This window comes from Triturus cristatus, chromosome 1_1, assembly GCF_964204655.1.
Source record: "Triturus cristatus chromosome 1_1, aTriCri1.1, whole genome shotgun sequence".
Lineage (NCBI taxonomy): Eukaryota > Metazoa > Chordata > Amphibia > Caudata > Salamandridae > Triturus > Triturus cristatus.
In genome coordinates, this window is record NC_140579.1 from 613,764,905 (window position 1) to 613,788,427 (window position 23,523).

The window sequence follows — 23,523 nt, forward strand, 5'->3', positions numbered from 1 at the left end:
TTCACTGGTGGGCAGAAAATCTGGATTTTATTAAGGACACGGAGGTCCGATTATGCAAATTCTCCTTTGCCACAGCTCAGCAGTAACCATGAAGAGAATATAGAACTTCAGTAACATTCCAATACAGTATAAAGCCTGTGAACATGCAGCCATCTTCCTTCTTTGTCAGGAGCTGCAAACAAGAATAAATTCAGGAACAAACATGACTTAAAGTTGATGTAGAACGAATAACTCCATTCTTAAACAATCCAAAGACTTTTTATTCTGCAAGAAAAAAGACACACCAGGTCAAAATATAAAATCCCTAGGGAGGGATACAAAGTGGCGGGATAATCTTGACCTCCGTGTCTTTAATAAAGTCCAGATTTTCTGCCCACCAGGCTGTGAAAAATCCAAATTTTATGGCACGACATGGAGGCCAACATTATGCAAGTTCAAAGTGAAGCAAGTACATTGATTGGTCTGAAATAACTCTTAAACAGGTTTTCATTTGGCCAGTCAGCTGCTCTAAGGATGTCCTGGAGTCCCCCACCTAGCATAAAAGCTTTAGCAGCAGAAGCGCCTCTAATGAAGTGCGCACCAAAAATAGAAACCTCAACACCACTTTCACTCATCACTTCTTTAACCCATCTAGCAAGCGTGGGAGAAGAAACTCCTTTATGAGATCTGTAAGAAATCAAGAGTTGAGTTCCAAATCCTCTAAGACTTACTGTCCTTTTTTCATACTCTGAGACAATTAACGACACATAGACTTTCATTAAGAGGAAAGAAAGGGTAGAAAACGGAGGAAGAAATAGTTTTGGTTCTCTTCTTAAGAGAAAAACAAACGCCCTCAGGTTGGTAAGACCTGTTAGAAACCTCTAAAGCCTTAACATCTGAGGTTTGTCTGAAAGAAACCAAGCAAAGTAATACAGTAAGCTTATAAGAAATGTGTTTGAGAGAGAGGTTAGCGTTATCTCACCAAGTAGAAATAAGTTGTAATACCAATTCAGCATCCAATAAGACTGAATATCTTGCAGTTGGAGGATTAAGAACTTGCATGCTTTTCATAATCTTTTTTGTTAAAAGGCTTTGCCCAACTGAGACGCCATCAACAAAAGGAATGACCTGTAGCTATTGCTGATCTATAGACATTAACAGTTCTATAACTTAGGCCAGAAGCGAAGAGTTCAGATAAATAATTAACCATGTGTATTAAATCAGCTGAAACAGGATCGTAGTGTCTTTGAAGACACCAGCGAACCCATTTATTCCAAGCCAATCGATATGCTTTCCATGTTCCAGATGCCCAAGACTCAGATATGAGTTGGAAAGCATGTGCCGAAAGGCCAGGGATTTGCCATTGTCGCCTGAAATCTTCCAGGCCGTCTGAATCAGTAGTCCTTGGTCTATGAGAGGGTGAGATTCGCCGTGAGGACCAAAGAGTAATTCCCCGAAGGAGGGTATTAGAATAGGGAAGTCCACAGCCATCTCCAAGATGAGAGGGAACCATGCCTGAGACCTCCAAAGGGGGGTTATCACCACCATGCTCTGCAGGTATCGGCGAGCGTGTAAAAGAAGACGAGGAAGCATGACAAATGTCGGGAAGGCATATGGCTTTAAGCCCTGTCAGTCCTGGAGGAAGGCATCCACCCCTATTGCTCGTGGGTCCGGCTTCCAGCTGAAGAAATTAATCAACTGAGTATTCATTCGGTCTGCAAAAATCTGTGCCGAAGGGACCCCAATGGTCTTGAATTGTCATGAATATCTCTGTTCAATTTCCAGTTGCTGGAATCCCTGAAATTCCTGGAGAACCAGTCTGCTACTCCATTGTTCAAAACGGGGATATGTTCCGTTGTGACGGACAGTTCCCTGTTCAGACAGTAATCCCAGAAGACTTTCGCTACTTCGGTAAGACTTTGAATGTGGGGCCCCCCCCCCCCCCCCATCTTGTTGGCGTATCTCACAGCAGAGACATTGCCGATGCGTAACATTATTGAGTACTTGATTGAGTTCTGGGTAAAACTCTGAACCGCAAATGAGCCTGCTAGAAGTTCCAGGCAGTTGATATGTAGTTCCCTCTCTTCGGGTGTCCAAAGACCTCCTGTTGAAAGGTTGCCACAAGTGGCACCCCAACCTTCTAGACTCGCATCTGATTCTATTATCAAATCTGGGGACTCCCCAAAGATGGCTTTGTCATTCCAGGCTTCTGCATTTTTCAGCCACCAAGATGGTTCCTTCCTCGAGTCTTCGTCCAAGGAGGTCATCTGAGTGTAAGAAAGAGACGATTTTAGAGCTTTCGCTTTGAGTCTCTGGAGGGCCCTGTACTGTAAAGGGCCTGGAAAGATCGCTTGAATGGTTGAGGATAGGAGACCCAGTATTCTGGCTAAGAGTCTCAAAGAAAAGTTTTGCAAAGTAAGTTCCTTCCTGAGTTCCTTCCTGAGTTCCTTTCGGAGTTTCTTGATCTTTTCCCTTGGTAACTTCAGTTCTGCGGAGACTGTATTTACCATGAAGCCCAGGAATTGAGTTACCTGGCTTGGTGTAATGCAAGATTTATTGGCATTTATGACGAAACCTAGATTATCAAGGAGGTGAATAGTAAGATTTGTATGGTGAGACTGTCGCTTTGGACTGAGCCATGATAAGAATATCGTCCAGATAAATTATTAATCTTACGCCCCTCTCTCTTAGCCACGCTACTACTGGAAAAAGAACCTTGGTGAAGCACCAGGGGGCTGATGATGGTCCGAACGAGAGAGTGCAAAATTCCCAGAGTTTTCCCTCCCAAGTAAATTGGAGGAACCTTCTGTGTGGGGGCCAAATTGGGATTGTCAAATAGGCGTCATTTAAGTCTAGACGTGTTAGCCAGTCCCCTTTTCTCAGGACATCTCTTAGGAGGTGTATTCCCTCCATCTTGAAATGGTGGTAGGATACCCATCCATTTAGACTTTTTAAGTTTGACAGGTCTCTGTCCCTTGTCTTATTTCTCTACCATGAAAATATTGCTGATAAAACCTGTTCTTGAACTCTCTATTATAGCCCCTTTGGCCAGTAGTTCCATCGCCTCTTGAGAAACTAGGTTTTTCTGTTCTTGAGAGAAGATTATTTCTCGAGGTGCCTTTGATTGGAAGGGTATGTCTGTAAATTCTATTTTGTAACCCTTCACTGTTTCGAGAACCCATGGGTCTTGAGTTACCAAGGGCCAGCTCCCAGAGAAGAGGGCTATTCTCCCACCTTTATGGGGGTATCTGAATGGTCTTTCAATAATTTACCTGTTGAGAAAGCTCTACTGACTCTTCTTTCACCTCAAAATGGTCTACCCTGGCTTCTTTGTCTTTGGGGAGGAAAAAAGGTTGATTCTGGTAAAAGGACAACTGTTGATAGCTTGATCCTCGTCCCAGAAAGGGTCTAGAGGTGGTTTGTCCTCGGCAGGGGAACCGACCCCGCATTCTCCCGGCCCTTCCAAAAATTCTGTCCTGGAAAACTTTTTTAATATCACGTTGTGACTTCTGAATCGAGCTGACTGCGCCAACATATTTAGCCATATCTCGAATAAAATCTTCCCCAAAAAGGAGTCCTTGAGAGGATGCTCCTCCTTCCTTGTTTGCCAGTTCGATAAGTTTTGGGTCAATCTTAAGGAGAACGCCTTTTCTGCGTTCATTCAAAATGGCAGTATTGGCATTGCCGAGGAGGCAGATGGCGCGTTGGACCCATTCGCACAGTTATTTAGGGTCGATGGGGGGGTTCCATTTATATATGCACTTTTGGCTAGGTCATACATTTTAGTTAGAGGTCCAACAGTGTCGAGGAGTCGGTCTTGGCAAGATTTAAGACTCTTTATCTATCCCCTTTCTAGGGTCTTTGGCACCTTTGGCGATGAAGGCAACGACCTTAGGGTCAAGTTCAGGGGTCATTGCAATTTTGTCTGGGAGAGCTGGGCGGGGGCATTCAGACCTCCGTCTGGATCTCACCTCTTTGGGAATCTCCCTTCTAAGCCAGAAGCTAATGTAGTTTGCCACGTGTTGGGAGGGTTGCCATTCAGGGGAAAGAGGATGTTTAATTAAGAGAGGGTCGAACATATAGTCCCCGAAGCGATCAGTAATACCCATTTTTTTGGTCTGAGGCCTTATCTGCCTCTTCAATATTTTCCACAGGTTCATCCCCCATCTCCTCAGTCTGTATCAAAGGCTGAGTAGCTCGAAAGATCTATTTCGGCCACATCACTATCAACATGAATATGCTCCGAAAGATCTTCCGATGGATCCCGACCGAGACCAGGAAGACTGTCACCCACGCTCTCGTCACCAGCAGACTAGACTACGGAAACACCCTCTACGCCGGTACTACAGCCAAGCTTCAGAAAAGACTTCAGCGTATCCAGAACGCCTCCGCCCGACTCATCCTGGACGTCCCCCGACGCAGCCACATCTCGTGCCACCTGAGAGACCTGCACTGGCTCCCTGTCAACAAGAGGATCACGTTCAGACTCCTCACCCACGCACACAAGTCCCTCCACGACCTAGGCCCAGGGTACCTCAACAGCCGCCTCACCTTCTACACGCCCACCCGCCGGCTACGTTCCGCTAACCTCGCCCTCGCCGTCGTCCCTCGCATCCAGAGAGCCACCGCTGGAGGAAGGTCATTCTCCTACCTGGCAGCTAAGACTTGGAACTCCCTACCCGTCCACCTGCGGATGACCCAGGACCACCTGGCCTTCAGGAAACAGCTCAAGACCTGGCTGTTCGAGCAGTTTTTTTTTTTTTTGTTTTTTTTAGCACCTTTTTCGGCGTGTCATGGTGCAGCTCTCTTCTTTGGGGCCTTAACTGCCCCTTCTTTTGTGCCTATAGGATGTGTAGTACTAGAAAGAAATCGTTTTATTTACACAGGCGATTTTTAAGGAATATTTGTAAGTTTCAAAAATCGACACTTAGAAGAATTTCTGGCAAAAACCAGGCAATGTTATCCTATTGAGGAAAATCATGTTATTGGCAAGTACGGTTGTATTTACTTTTCAGGGTCAGTGCTGGGCACTGGGATCTCTCCTGATAGCAGGTGAGTAATTTCGTTTTCGTCATTCGGCTGATTTTTTAGTGAATATCTTGGCTTCAAAACTCAACACTTAGAAGAATTTCCATGTGAAACCAGTCAATGTTACCCTATGGAGGAAAAGTGAGTTATCGGCTTTTGGGTAAGTACTCGACTGGCAGAGTTAAGGTTCTGGGCATAGACCCAGGGGTCTCCCAGGGTCAGGTAGCTACAGTTGTTACACCCTCAGCGGCACAGGGGCAGCATGGTGCAGAGAGAGTTAGGCCCAATGTTAGCCTATGGCGGGCAGGGGGCCTTTGGTTGAAGGCTGTGGGAGCTGGGCTCCTGGTCACTCACTCAGGGCAAGTGGGGAAGAAAAATAGGACAGAGGTTGCACTTCCAGGGGCACTCGGGCCGCTGGGTGCAGGGTGCTTTTGAGCCGTCGGGCGCTCAATGGATTTCAATGGAGAAGCTCTAAGACGAACAAAGGCTGCAAGCTCGCGGACGAAGATTCTTCAGGTGCGACCGCCACTTCGAGAGGTAAGTTGGGAAGCTGTAGGTTAGGTAGGCACCCAGGATCTGGGCACAGAGTGGCACCGGGTGCAGGGGTGTCTTTTTGTGTTGGGAAATCTTACCCTCAGCTAGTCTCGGTTGGAGGGGTTCCTGGTTCTGAGGGCTGCAGGCGTCCGGAGCATCGAGGTGGGTCCTTGGGTGCTGGATTCTTGGTCACAGTCACCGGGGGGATGTCCTCGTGGTCTTTGTCCACTCCGGCACAGGCCAGGCTTGGCGGGTGCAGTGTGTGCAGTAGTTGCGGTTCCTGGTTGGGGTTCCTGTTGCTTGCTTTGAGCAGAACCACTGCTCGTGGGAGTCCCAGTCTTTTAGAGTCACAAGGCAGTCCGGTCCTCCGGGGTTTTTGAGGTGGCTGACCACTGGAGACGCCGTGTTTTAGCAGGAGCAGAGTTCGAGGGTCGACAGGCCTGTAGGGCTGGGGCCAAGTCAGTTGGTGTCTTCCTCTTGTTAGCAGCTGCACGGCAGGTCTTCTTTCTTCTTGTTCTTCTTGTTTGTTTTGGATTTGTGATCTGAGGAAGGAAGGTTCAGGGTGCCCCTAAATACTGAATTTAGGGGCGTTACAGGAGGTAGAGGTCAGGTCCCTTCCCTGGGGTGGGTACACCCCCTATCCTCTCCAGTGGGATGGGGGCAGGAGCCTGATCCTGATTGGGCATGACTCCCCATCCTCAAGATAGCGAGAGCCTGGAGTTGTGCTTCACCTCTCCTCCCCCACCTGAAGGGTGTGGTTGGCAGATGGTGGCATAACCCCTTTCCTCACTTGAGCTTTCCTGCCAGTCTTCCCGCCAGAGTGGGGGTCAGAACCGGTGGGGGCCAGTTGCTGAGTACAGCAAGTGGAGTGGAGAAGCTCACAAAGGCGGCATGCCTTTGAAGCTTCCCCTGCCCGTACTGGGGGAGGAGACCTAGCACTTCGCCCAGGATGTGCATTGTTGCAGGCCCAGGAGAGCGGATGGCTCTCTACCCAGGGGTCCAGCAACATGTCTGCTGGGTGGCAGCCTCTCAGACTGGATGTGGATTGTGGGTTAGGTTCGGGGGCAAATCTAAGTTGCCTTCTTGTGGTGCATCTTACATTAAATCCCACACTGGCATCTGGGTGGGTTTAATGTGCTGAGAAGTTTGATATCAAACTTCAGTCTTCAGTGCAGCCATCATGGTGCTGTGGAGTTCGTGATGACGACCTCCCAGCACCATATACTCTTAATGGCAGCACTGCCCTTACAGTGCCCGGGAATGGACCTGGGTACTGTAGGGGCACAGGGCTCATGCACCTGTACCCACACCACTGGCATAGGGCACCCAGTTAGAGGGGTGACTGAGGTATGCCAGGGCAGTGTGTGTTGTGGGCATGGCACACAGGGAGGTGTGCCATGTCGACTGTTTTGTTCTGCACCAAGACACTCAGCCTGCAAAGGCAGTGTGTGTGTGTCAGGGTACAGGGCCTCTAAGTGTGGCACAATAAGTGCTGCAGCCCTTAGGTGCTGTCTCTGGTCACAGGGCTCTGGGTACCTAGGGTACCATTTACCAGGGGCTGACATGTGGCCAGAGATGCCAATTGGGTTTAGGCCTAATGCAGTTTTAGGGAAGGAACACAAGCCCTGGATACCTGATTGGCAGGAGCCCAGGGCACACTAAGTCAAAGTACAACAGCAATTCAGCAAAAAGTGGGGGCATACCATGCAAGAAAAATGGCACTTTCTCACAATGGGTGTAATGAGACGGATGTTATATAAGCTTACTAGGAACTTGCCTCGTGTTCTCCTCAGCGGCTCTTCTGTTCTGCTGTCAAACACTCTTACTGTGGCACAATAGCACGTGGCTACTGTGGCACAATAGCATGCGTCTACCATGGCACAATAGCACGTGGCTACCATGGCACAAGCCCTTAGTATTTTATGTATTCACACATATTATGATAATACGATTGAATACATAAAACACGTAGGGCTTGTGCCATGGTAGATACATATTATTGTGCCACGGAAGCTACATGCCACAGTAGCGGCATGCTATTGTGCCACAGAAGCCACATGCCACAGTAGCCGCATGCTATTGTGCCACGGAAGCCACATGCTATTGTGCCACAGAAGCCACTTGCTACTGTGCCACAGAAGCCACGTACCACACACACCCCAACATACACACCCCAACATACACACCCTCCCACTCGCACAACCACACACGCACAACCACACACGCACAACCACACACGCACAACCCCACACGCACAACCCCACACGCACAACCACACACGCACAACCACACACGCACAACCACACACGCACAACCACACACGCACAACCACACACGCACAACCACACACGCACAACCACACACGCACAACCACACACGCACAACCACACACGCACAACCACACACGCACAACCACACACGCACAACCACACACGCACAACCACACACGCACAACCACACACGCACAACCACACACGCACAACCACACACGCACAACCACACACGCACAACCACACACGCACAACCACACACGCACAACCACACACGCACAACCACACACGCACAACCACACACGCACAACCACACGCGCGTAACCACACGCGCGCGCAACCACACGCGCGCGCAACCACACGCGCGCGCAACCACACGCGCGCGCAACCACACGCGCGCGCAACCACACGCGCGCGCAACCACACGCGCGCGCAACCACACGCGCGCGCAACCACACGCGCGCGCAACCACACGCGCGCGCAACCACACGCGCGCGCAACCACACAACCACGCGCGCACAACCACACAACCACACACGCGCACAACCACACAACCACACACGCGCACAACCACACAACCACACACGCGCACAACCACACAACCACACAGGCGCACAACCACACAACCACACACGCGCACAACCACACGCGCGCGCAACCACACGCGCGCGCAACCACACGCGCGCGCAACCACACGCGCGCGCAACCACACGCGCGCGCAACCACACGCGCGCGCAACCACACGCGCGCGCAACCACACGCGCGCGCAACCACACGCGCGCGCAACCACACGCGCGCGCAACCACACGCGCGCGCAACCACACGCGCGCGCAACCACACGCGCGCGCAACCACACGCGCGCGCAACCACACGCGCGCGCAACCACACGCGCGCGCAACCACACGCGCGCGCAACCACACGCGCGCGCAACCACACGCGCGCGCAACCACACGCGCGCAACCACACACGCGCGCAACCACACAACCACACACGCGCACACGCACAACCACAAACGCACACAACCACGCACACAACCACACACGCGCACAACCACACACGCGCACAACCACACACGCACACACGCGCACACGCACAACCACAAACGCACACAACCACGCACACAACCACACACGCGCACAACCACACACGCGCACAACCACACACGCACACAACCACAAACGCACACAACCACGCACACAACCACGCACGCACACAACCACACACGCGCACAACCACACACGCACACAACCACACACGCACACAACCACGCACACAACCACGCACGCACACACGCACAACCACACACGCACAACCACACACGCACACACGCACACACGCGCACAACCACACACGCGCACAACCACACACGCGCACAACCACACACGCACACAACCACACACGCACACAACCACGCGCACACAACCACGCGCACACAACCACGCGCACAACCACGCGCACAACCGCGCGCACAACCACACGCGCGCACAACCACACGCGCGCACAACCACACGCGCGCACAACCACACGCGCGCACAACCACACGCGCACACAACCACACGCGCACACAACCACACGCGCACACAACCACACGCGCACACAACCACACACGCACACAACCACGCACGCACACAACCACGCACGCACACAACCACGCGCACAACCACGCGCACAACCGCGCGCACAACCGCGCGCACAACCGCGCGCACAACCACACGCGCGCACAACCACACGCGCGCACAACCACACGCGCGCACAACCACACGCGCGCACAACCACACGCGCGCACAACCACACGCGCACACAACCACGCACGCACACAACCACGCACACCACGCACACAACCACGCACGCACACAACCACGCACACCACGCACACAACCATGCACGCACACACGCACACACGCACACACGCACACACGCACACACGCACACAACCACGCACACAACCGCGCGCACAACCACGCGCACAACCGCGCGCACAACCACACGCGCGCACAACCACACGCGCGCACAACCACACGCGCACACAACCACACACGCACACAACCACGCACGCACACAACCACGCACGCACACAACCACGCACACCACGCACACAACCATGCACGCACACAACCACGCACACCACGCACACAACCATGCACGCACACACGCACACACGCACACAACCACGCACACAACCACGCACACAACCATGCACGCACACACGCACACACACAACCACGCACACAACCACGCACACAACCATGCACGCACACACGCACACACGCACACATGCACACACGCACACACGCACACACGCACACACGCACACAACCATGCACGCACACAACCACGCACACCACGCACACAACCATGCACGCACACACGCACACACGCACACAACCACGCACACAACCACGCACACAACCATGCACGCACACACGCACACACGCACACACGCACACACGCACACACGCACACACGCACACACGCACACAACCACACACGCACACACGCACACACGCACACACGCGCACAACCACACACGCGCACAACCACGCGCACAACCACGCGCACAACCACGCGCACAACCACGCGCACAACCACGCGCACAACCACGCGCACAACCGCGCGCACAACCGCGCGCACAACCGCGCGCACAACCGCGCGCACAACCGCGCGCACAACCGCGCGCACAACCGCGCGCGCAACCGCGCGCGCAACCGCGCGCGCAGACAACCACGCGCGCAGACAACCACGCACGCAGACAACCACGCACGCAGACAACCACGCACGCAGACAACCACGCACGCAGACAACCACACACGCAGACAACCACACACGCAGACAACCACACACGCAGACAACCACACACGCAGACAACCACACACGCAGACAACCACACACGCAGACAACCACACACGCAGACAACCACACACGCAGACAACCACACACGCAGACAACCACACACGCAGACAACCACACACGCAGACAACCACACACGCAGACAACCACACACGCACACACGCACACACGCACACACGCACACAACCACACACGCAGACAACCACACACGCAGACAACCACACACGCACGCACACACGCACGCACGCACACACGCAGACAACCACACACGCAGACAACCACACACGCACGCACGCAGACAACCACACACGCAGACAACCACACACGCAGACAACCACACACGCAGACAACCACACACGCAGACAACCACACACGCAGACAACCACACACGCAGACAACCACACACGCACACAACCACACACGCACGCACACACGCACGCACGCACACACGCACGCACGCACACAACCACGCACACACGCACACACGCACACACGCACACACGCACACACGCACACACGCACACACGCACACACGCACACACGCACACACGCAGACAACCACACACGCAGACAACCACACACGCAGACAACCACACACGCAGACAACCACACACGCAGACAACCACACACGCAGACAACCACACACGCAGACAACCACACACGCAGACAACCACACACGCAGACAACCACACACGCACACACGCACACACGCACACACGCGCACACGCGCACAACCACACGCGCACAACCACACGCGCACAACCACACACGCACACAACCACACACGCACACAACCACACACGCAACCACGCACACACGCGCACAACCACACGCGCACAACCACACGCGCACAACCACACGCGCACACAACCACACGCGCACACAACCACACGCGCACACAACCACACACGCACGCAACCACGCAACCACGCACACAACCACACGCGCACAACCACACGCGCACAACCACACGCGCACAACCACACGCGCACAACCACACGCGCACAACCACACGCGCACAACCACACGCGCACAACCACACGCGCACAACCACACGCGCACAACCACACGCGCACAACCACACGCGCGCACAACCACACACGCACACAACCACACACGCACACAACCACACACGCACACAACCACACGCGCACACGCACACACAACCACACGCACACACAACCACACGCGCACAACCACACGCGCACAACCACACGCGCACAACCACACGCGCACAACCACACGCGCACAACCACACGCGCACAACCACACGCGCACAACCACACGCGCACAACCACACGCGCACAACCACACGCGCACAACCACACGCGCACAACCACACGCGCACAACCACACGCGCACAACCACACGCGCACAACCACACGCGCACAACCACACGCGCACACGCGCACACACGCACACACGCACGCACGCACACAACCACGCACGCACACAACCACGCAGACAACCACACACGCAGACAACCACACACGCAGACAACCACACACGCAGACAACCACACACGCAGACAACCACACACGCAGACAACCACACACGCAGACAACCACACACGCACACAACCACACACGCACGCAACCACACACGCACGCAACCACACACGCACGCACACACGCACACACGCACACACGCACACACGCACACACGCACACACGCAGACAACCACACACGCAGACAACCACACACGCAGACAACCACACACGCAGACAACCACACACGCAGACAACCACACACGCAGACAACCACACACGCAGACAACCACACACGCAGACAACCACACACGCAGACAACCACACACGCAGACAACCACACACGCAGACAACCACACACGCAGACAACCACACACGCAGACAACCACACACGCACACACGCGCACACGCGCACACGCGCACACGCGCACAACCACACGCGCACAACCACACGCGCACAACCACACACGCACACAACCACACACGCACACAACCACACACGCAACCACGCACACACGCGCACAACCACACGCGCACAACCACACGCGCACAACCACACGCGCACACAACCACACGCGCACACAACCACACACGCAACCACGCAACCACGCACACAACCACGCGCGCACAACCACACGCGCACAACCACACGCGCACAACCACACGCGCACAACCACACGCGCACAACCACACGCGCACAACCACACGCGCACAACCACACGCGCACAACCACACACGCACACAACCACACACGCACACAACCACACACGCACACAACCACACACGCACACAACCACACACGCACACAACCACACACGCACCCACGCACACACGCGCACACGCGCACAACCACACGCGCACAACCACACGCGCACAACCACACGCGCACAACCACACGCGCACAACCACACGCGCACAACCACACGCGCACAACCACACGCGCACACGCACACACGCACACACGCGCACACGCGCACAACCACACGCGCACACAACCACACACGCACACAACCACACACGCAACCACGCACACAACCACACGCGCACACAACCACACACGCACGCAACCACGCAACCACGCACACAACCACGCGCGCACAACCACGCGCGCACAACCACGCGCGCACAACCACACGCGCACAACCACGCGCGCACAACCACACGCGCGCACAACCACACGCGCGCACAACCACACACGCACACAACCACACACGCACACAACCACACACGCACACAACCACACACGCACACAACCACACACGCACACAACCACGCACACACGCGCACACGCACAACCACACGCGCACAACCACACGCGCACAACCACACACGCACACACGCACACACGCACACACGCACACACGCACACACGCACACACGCACACACGCACACACGCACACACGCACACACGCACACAACCACGCACACAACCACGCACGCACACACGCACACAACCACGCACGCACACACGCACACAACCACGCACGCACACACGCACACAACCACGCACGCACACACGCACACAACCACGCACGCACACACGCACACACGCACACACGCACACACGCACACACGCACACACGCACACACGCACACACGCACACACGCACACACGCACACACGCACACACGCACACACGCACACACGCACACACGCACACAACCACACAACCACGCACACAACCACGCACACAACCACGCACACAACCACACACGCAGACAACCACACACGCAGACAACCACACACGCACACAACCACACGCACACAACCACACGCACACAACCACACGCGCACAACCACACGCGCACAACCACACACGCACACACGCGCACACACGCGCACACACGCACACACGCACACACGCACACACGCACACACGCACACACGCACACGCACACACGCACACACGCACACACGCACACGCACACACGCGCACAACCACACGCGCACAACCACACGCGCACAACCACACGCGCACAACCACACGCGCACATCCACACGCGCACACATCCACACGCGCACACAACCGCACGCGCACACAACCACACGCGCACACAACCGCACGCGCACACAACCACACACGCACACAACCACACGCGCACACAACCACACACGCACACAACCACACACGCACACACGCGCACACGCGCACAACCACACGCGCACAACCACACGCGCACAACCACACGCGCACAACCACACACGCACACAACCACACACGCAACCACGCACACACGCGCACAACCACACGCGCACAACCACACGCGCACAACCACACGCGCACAACCACACGCGCACAACCACACGCGCACAACCACACGCGCACACAACCACACGCGCACACAACCACACGCGCACACAACCACACACGCACGCAACCACACACGCACGCAACCACGCAAACACGCGCACAACCACACGCGCACAACCACACGCGCACAACCACACGCGCACAACCACACGCGCACAACCACACGCGCACAACCACACGCGCGCACAACCACACGCGCACAACCACACGCGCGCACAACCACACGCGCACACAACCACACACGCACACAACCACACACGCGCACAACCACACACGCGCACACCCACACGCGCACAACCACACGCGCACAACCACACGCGCACAACCACACGCGCACAACCACACGCGCACAACCACACGCGCACAACCACACGCGCACACACGCACACACGCGCACAACCACACACGCACACACGCACGCACGCACGCACACACGCACACAACCACACAACCACACAACCACACGCGCACACGCGCACACGCGCACAACCACACGCGCACAACCACACAACCACACACGCACACAACCACACACGCACACAACCACACACGCGCACAACCACACGCGCACAACCACACGCGCACAACCACACGCGCACAACCACACGCGCGCACAACCACACGCGCACACAACCACACACGCACACAACCACACACGCACACAACCACACACGCAACCACGCACACACGCGCACACGCGCACAACCACACGCGCACAACCACACGCGCACAACCACACGCGCACAACCACACGCGCACAACCACACGCGCACAACCACACGCGCACAACCACACGCGCACAACCACACGCGCACAACCACACGCGCACAACCACACGCGCACAACCACACGCGCACAACCACACGCGCACAACCACACGCGCACAACCACACGCGCACAACCACACGCGCACAACCACACGCGCACACGCACACACGCACACACGCACACACGCACACACGCACACACGCACACACGCACACACGCACACACGCACACACGCACACACGCACACACGCACACACGCACACACGCGCACAACCACACGCGCACAACCACACACGCACACACGCACACGCACACACGCACACAACCACACACGCACACAACCACACACGCGCACACGCGCACACGCGCACACGCGCACACAACCACGCACGCACACAACCACGCACGCGCGCACGCACACCCGCGCACGCACACAACCGCGCACGCACACAACCGCGCACGCACACAACCGCGCACGCACACAACCGCGCACGCACACAACCGCGCACGCACACAACCGCGCATGCACACAACCGCGCACACACGCACACACGCACACACGCGCACACGCGCACACGCGCACACAACCACACACGCACACACGCACACACGCACACACGCACACACGCACACACGCACACACGCGCACACGCACACACGCGCACACGCACACACGCGCACACAACCACACACGCACACACGCACACAACCGCGCACGCACACACGCACACAACCGCGCACGCACACACGCACACACGCACACAACCGCACAACCGCACACGCACACAACCGCACACGCACACAACCACACACGCACACAACCACACACGCACACACGCACACAACCGCGCACGCACACAACCACACACGCCCACACACGCACACAACCACACACGCCCACACACGCCCACACAACCGCGCACGCACACAACCGCGCACGCACACAACCGCGCACGCACACAACCGCGCACGCACACAACCGCGCACGCACACAACCGCGCACGCACACACACACGCACACACGCACACACGCACACACGCACACACGCACACACGCACACACGCACACACGCACACACGCACACACAACCGCACACGCACACAACCACACACGCACACACGCACACAACCGCGCACGCACACAACCACACACGCACACACAACCGCGCACGCACACAACCGCGCACGCACACAACCGCGCACGCACACAACCGCGCACGCACACACGCACGCACACACGCACACACGCACACACGCACACACGCACACACGCACACACGCACACACGCACACACGCACACACGCACACACGCACACACGCACACACGCACACACGCACACAACCACACAACCACACACGCACACACGCACACACGCACACAACCGCGCACGCACACACGCACACAACCGCGCACGCACACAACCACACACGCACACAACCACACACGCACACACGCACACACGCACACACGCACACAACCGCACAACCGCACACGCACACAACCGCACACAACCGCACAACCGCACACGCACACAACCGCACACGCACACAACCACACACGCACACAACCACACACGCACACACGCACACAACCGCGCACGCACACAACCACACACGCACACACACGCACACAACCACACACGCCCACACAACCGCGCACGCACACAACCGCGCACGCACACAACCGCGCACGCACACAACCGCGCACGCACACAACCGCGCACGCACACACACACGCACACACGCACACACGCACACACGCACACACGCACACACGCACACACGCACACACAACCGCACACGCACACAACCACGCACACACGCACACAACCGCGCACGCACACAACCACACACGCACACACGCACACAACCGCGCACGCACACAACCACACACGCCCACACACGCACACAACCACACAACCACACACGCCCACACAACCGCGCACGCACACAACCGCGCACGCACACAACCGCGCACGCACACAACCGCGCACGCACACAACCGCGCACGCACACAACCGCGCACGCACACAACCGCGCACGCACACAACCGCGCACGCACACAACCGCGCACGCACACAACCGCGCACGCACACAACCGCGCACGCACACACGCACACACGCACACACGCACACACGCACACACGCACACACGCACAACCGCACAACCGCACAACCGCACAACCGCACAACCGCACACACGCACACACGCACACACGCACACACGCACACACGCACACACGCACACACGCACAACCACACAACCACACAACCACACAACCACACAACCACACACGCACAGAACCGCGCACGCACGCACGCACACACGCACACACGCACACACGCACACACACACACACAACCACACAACCACACCCACACAACCGCACACAACCGCACACACGCACACACGCACAACCACACAACCACGCACACAACCACGCACGCACGCACGCACACACACGCACACACGCACACAACCGCGCACGCACACAACCGCGCACGCACACAACCGCGCACGCACACAACCGCGCACGCACACAACCGCGCACGCACACAACCGCGCACGCACACAACCGCGCACGCACACAACCGCGCACGCACACACGCACACACGCACACAACCACACAACCACACAACCACACAACCACGCAACCACGCACGCACACACGCACACAACCGCGCACGCACACAACCACACACGCACACAACCGCACACGCACACAACCGCGCACGCACACAACCGCGCACGCACACAACCGCGCACGCACACAACCGCGCACGCACACAACCGCGCACGCACACAACCGCGCACGCACACACGCACAAGCGCACACACGCACACACGCACACACGCACACACGCACACACGCACACACGCACACACGCACACACGCACACACGCAACCACGCACACAACCACGCACGCGCAACCACACAACCACACAACCACACAACCACACAACCACACAACCACGCACACACGCACACACGCACACACGCACACACGCACACACGCACACACGCACACACGCACACACGCACACAACCGCGCACGCACACAACCGCGCACGCACACAACCGCGCACGCACACAACCGCGCACGCACACAACCGCGCACGCACACAACCGCGCACGCACACAACCGCGCACGCACACACACACGCACACACGCACACACACACACACGCACACACACACACACGCACACGCACACAACCACACACGCACACACGCACACACGCACACAACCGCACAACCGCACAACCGCACACAACCACGCACACAACCACACACGCGCACGCACACACGCACAACCACACAACCACGCACACACGCTCACACGCACACACCCACACACGCACACACGCACACAACCACACACGCACACAACCACACACGCACACACACGCACACAACCACGCACGCACACACGCACGCACACACGCACACACGCACACACGCACACACGCACACAACCACACGCGCACACGCACACACACACGCACCCACGCACGCACGCACGCAACCACGCACGCACGCACACAACCACGCACACACGCACACAACCACGCACACACGCACACAACCACGCACACACGCACACAACCACGCACACACGCACACAACCACGCACACACGCACACAACCACGCACACACGCACACAACCACGCACGCACGCACACAACCACGCACGCACGCACCCACGCACGCACGCACCCACGCACGCACCCACGCACGCGCCCACACAACCACGCGCGCACACAACCACGCGCGCACACAACCACGCGCGCACACAACCACGCGCGCACACAACCACGCGCGCACACAACCACGCGCGCACACAACCACGCGCGCACACAACCACGCGCGCACGCACACGCACGCAACCACACACGCACGCAACCACACACGCACGCAACCACACACGCACGCAACCACACACGCACGCAACCACACACGCACGCAACCACACACGCACGCAACCACACACGCACGCAACCACACACGCACGCAACCACACACGCACGCAACCGCACACGCGCACGACCACACACACGCGCACGACCACACACACGCGCACGACCACGCACACACGCACACGCACACGACCACGCACACACGCACACAACCACGCACACACGCACACGACCACGCACACGACCACGCGCACACGACCACGCGCACACGCACACGACCACGCGCACACGCACACGACCACGCGCACACGCACACGACCACACGCACACGCACACGACCACACGCACACCCACACGCACACGACCACACGCACACGACCACACACACACGCACACGACCACACACACACGCACACGACCACACGCACACGCACACGACCACACGCACACGACCACACGCACACGACCACACGCACACGCACACGACCACACACACGCACACAACCACGCACACACGCACACAACCACGCACACACGCACACAACCACGCACACACGCACACAACCACGCACACACGCACACAACCACGCACACACGACCACACACACACGACCACACACACACGACCACACACACACACAACCACACACACACGACCACACGCACACGACCACACGCACACGACCACACGCACACGACCACACGCACACGACCACACGCACACGACCACACGCACACGACCACACGCACACGACCACACGCACACGACCACACGCACACGACCACACGCACACGACCACACGCACACGACCACACACACACACACGACCACACGCACACGACCACACGCACACGACCACACGCACACGACCACACGCACACGACCACACGCACACGACCACACGCACACGACCACACGCACACGACCACACGCACACGACCACACGCACACGACCACACGCACACCACACACACGCACACGACCACACACACACACACGACCACACACACACACGACCACACACACACACACAACCACACACACAACCACACACAACCACACACAACCACACACAACCACACACACAACCACACACACAACCACACACACAAGCACACAACCACGCACACACGCACAACCGCACACACAACCACACACACAACCACACACACACACAACCACACACACAACCACACACACAACCACACACACAACCACACACACAACCACACACACAACCACACACACAACCACACACACAACCACACACACACACAACCACACACACAACCACACACACAACCACACACACAACCACACACACAACCACACACACAACCACACACACAAGCACACACACACAACCACGCACACAACCACACACACAACCACACACACAACCACGCACACAACCACACACAAGCACGCACACAACCACGCACACAACCACGCACACGCACAAGCACACACGCACACGCACAAGCACACACGCACACGCACAAGCACACACGCACACGCACAAGCACACAACCACGCACAAGCACGCACAAGCACACACGCACAAGCACACACGCACAAGCACACACGCACAAGCACACACGCACAAGCACACACGCACAAGCACACACACGCACAAGCACACACCCGCGCACGCGCACACCCGCGCACGCGCACACAACCGCGCACGCACACAACCGCGCACGCGCACACAACCGCGCACGCACACAACCGCGCACGCACACAACCGCGCACGCACACAACCGCGCACGCACACAACCGCGCACGCACACAACCGCGCACAACCGCGCACGCGCACAACCGCGCACGCGCACAACCGCGCACGCGCACAACCGCGCACGCGCACAACCGCGCACGCGCACAACCGCGCACGCGCACAACCGCGCACGCGCACAACCGCGCACGCGCACAACCGCGCACGCGCACAACCGCGCACAACCGCGCACAACCGCGCACGCGCACAACCGCGCACGCGCACAACCGCGCACGCGCACAACCGCGCACGCGCACAACCGCGCACGCGCACAACCGCGCACGCGCACAACCGCGCACACGCACAACCGCGCACACGCACAACCGCGCACACAGGCACACATGCACGCACGCACACAACCGCACACGTGCACACGCACGCGCGCACACGCACACAACCACGCACACGTGCACACGCACGCACGCACACGCACACAACCACGCACACGTGCACACGCACGCACGCACACGCACACAACCACGCACACGTGCACACGCACGCACGCACACAACCACACAACCACGCACACAACCGCGCACGCACACAACCGCGCACGCACACAACCGCGCACGCACACAACCGCGCACGCGCACAACCGCGCACGCACACAACCGCGCACGCGCACAACCGCGCACGCGCACAACCGCGCACGCGCACAACCGCGCACGCGCACAACCGCGCACGCGCACAACCGCGCACGCGCACAACCGCGCACGCGCACAACCGCGCACGCGCACAACCGCGCACGCGCACAACCGCGCACGCGCACAACCGCGCACGCGCACAACCGCGCACGCGCACAACCGCGCACGCGCACAACCGCGCACACGCACAACCGCGCACACGCACAACCGCGCACACAGGCACACATGCACGCACGCACACAACCGCACACGTGCACACGCACGCGCGCACACGCACACAACCACGCACACGTGCACACGCACGCACGCACACAACCACACAACCACGCACACAACCGCGCACGCACACAACCGCGCACGCACACACGCACAACCGCGCACACGCACACGCACGCACACAGGCACACATGCACGCACGCACACAACCGCACACAACCGCGCACGCACGCACACGCACACAACCACGCACACGTGCACACGCACGCACGCACACAACCACACAACCACGCACACAACCGCGCACGCACACAACCGCGCACGCACACAACCGCACACACGCACGCACAACCACGCACACACACACACAACCACGCACACACACACACAAGCTACCACGCACGCACGCTACCACGCACGCACGCTACCACGCACGCACGCTACCACGCACGCACGCTACCACGCACGCACGCACGCACGCTACCACGCACGCACGCTACCACGCACGCACGCTACCACGCACGCACGCTACCACGCACGCACGCTACCACGCACGCACGCTACCACGCACGCACACTACCACGCACGCACACTACCACGCACGCACACTACCACGCACGCACACTACCACGCACGCACACTACCACGCACGCACACTACCACGCACACTACCACGCACGCACACTACCACGCACGCACACTACCACGCACGCACACTACCACGCACGCACACTACCACGCACGCAACCACACACACACACAACCACACACACACACTACCACACACACACACTACCACGCACGCAACCACACACACACACAACCACACACACACACAACCACACACACACACAACCACACACACACACAACCACACACACACACAACCACACAACCACACAACCACACACGCACACAACCACACACGCACACACACAACCACACAACCACACACGCACACACACAACCACACACACAACCACACACACTTTTTTGGGCTGACAGCATAAATACGCTGTCACCAAACACTATGAACACCTCGAGAGTTTGGGAAGTCACCTCCAACTTTGAAACCACTTGCTGTTGCAGAGTGTGTGCTGTACACATGGCAATACGTTGACACAGCGGACTGTTGCAAGGGATGAATTGAGCCTCGAAGGCTGACAGACCTCAGTCTGTGCAGTAGTTCACCCCGGCTTGGTGCTGCATGAAAACAGGGTGCCCACTGTCCAGCATGAAGTGAGACATTGTGATCGGGGCTGGAGATGCTATTTAGCAATCTGCTTAGAACATTGTGTTTCATTTATGGCATTAAACATAAAGGAGCACTGGCAACGCTGATAAAATGGATTTAATTTTGAGTAGTGACTAAAACTTTAAAAAAGCCTGCAGTACTGAAACAAGCATTTGCAATGCAATAGGTCTCGCATTTGCAAAAGTTTAAGCTATTGGCATGGTTCATGACAATGCCTTTTTTAATCTATTTTATAAAACAAACACATAAATAAATGCCATTATCATTTGCAAAGCCAATAGCTAGTGTTGCATTTTTATTAGCAATTCCAACTGCTCACACTTTTATAATGCAAGACCTATTGCATTGCAAATGCTTGTTAACAGGTGAGTCATGGTGATGCTAGCAACAGCTAACATTATTCGTGGGGAAATTAACTCTAGGAAAGGAGGGGCACACACTCAAAGGAGGCAGGTATCGGCTCTGAACAGAGCTCAGCGAGAACAAGT

General features: G+C 57.6%; 1 protein-coding gene across 5 annotated transcripts in view; it reads left to right on the top strand.

Moving 5' to 3' along the window:
- Nucleotides 1-23,523, top strand: part of LOC146870713 (apoptotic chromatin condensation inducer in the nucleus-like) — an 851,523-nt gene that overhangs the window by 99,785 nt on the left and 728,215 nt on the right. The gene's annotated exons all lie outside the window — the stretch shown is intronic.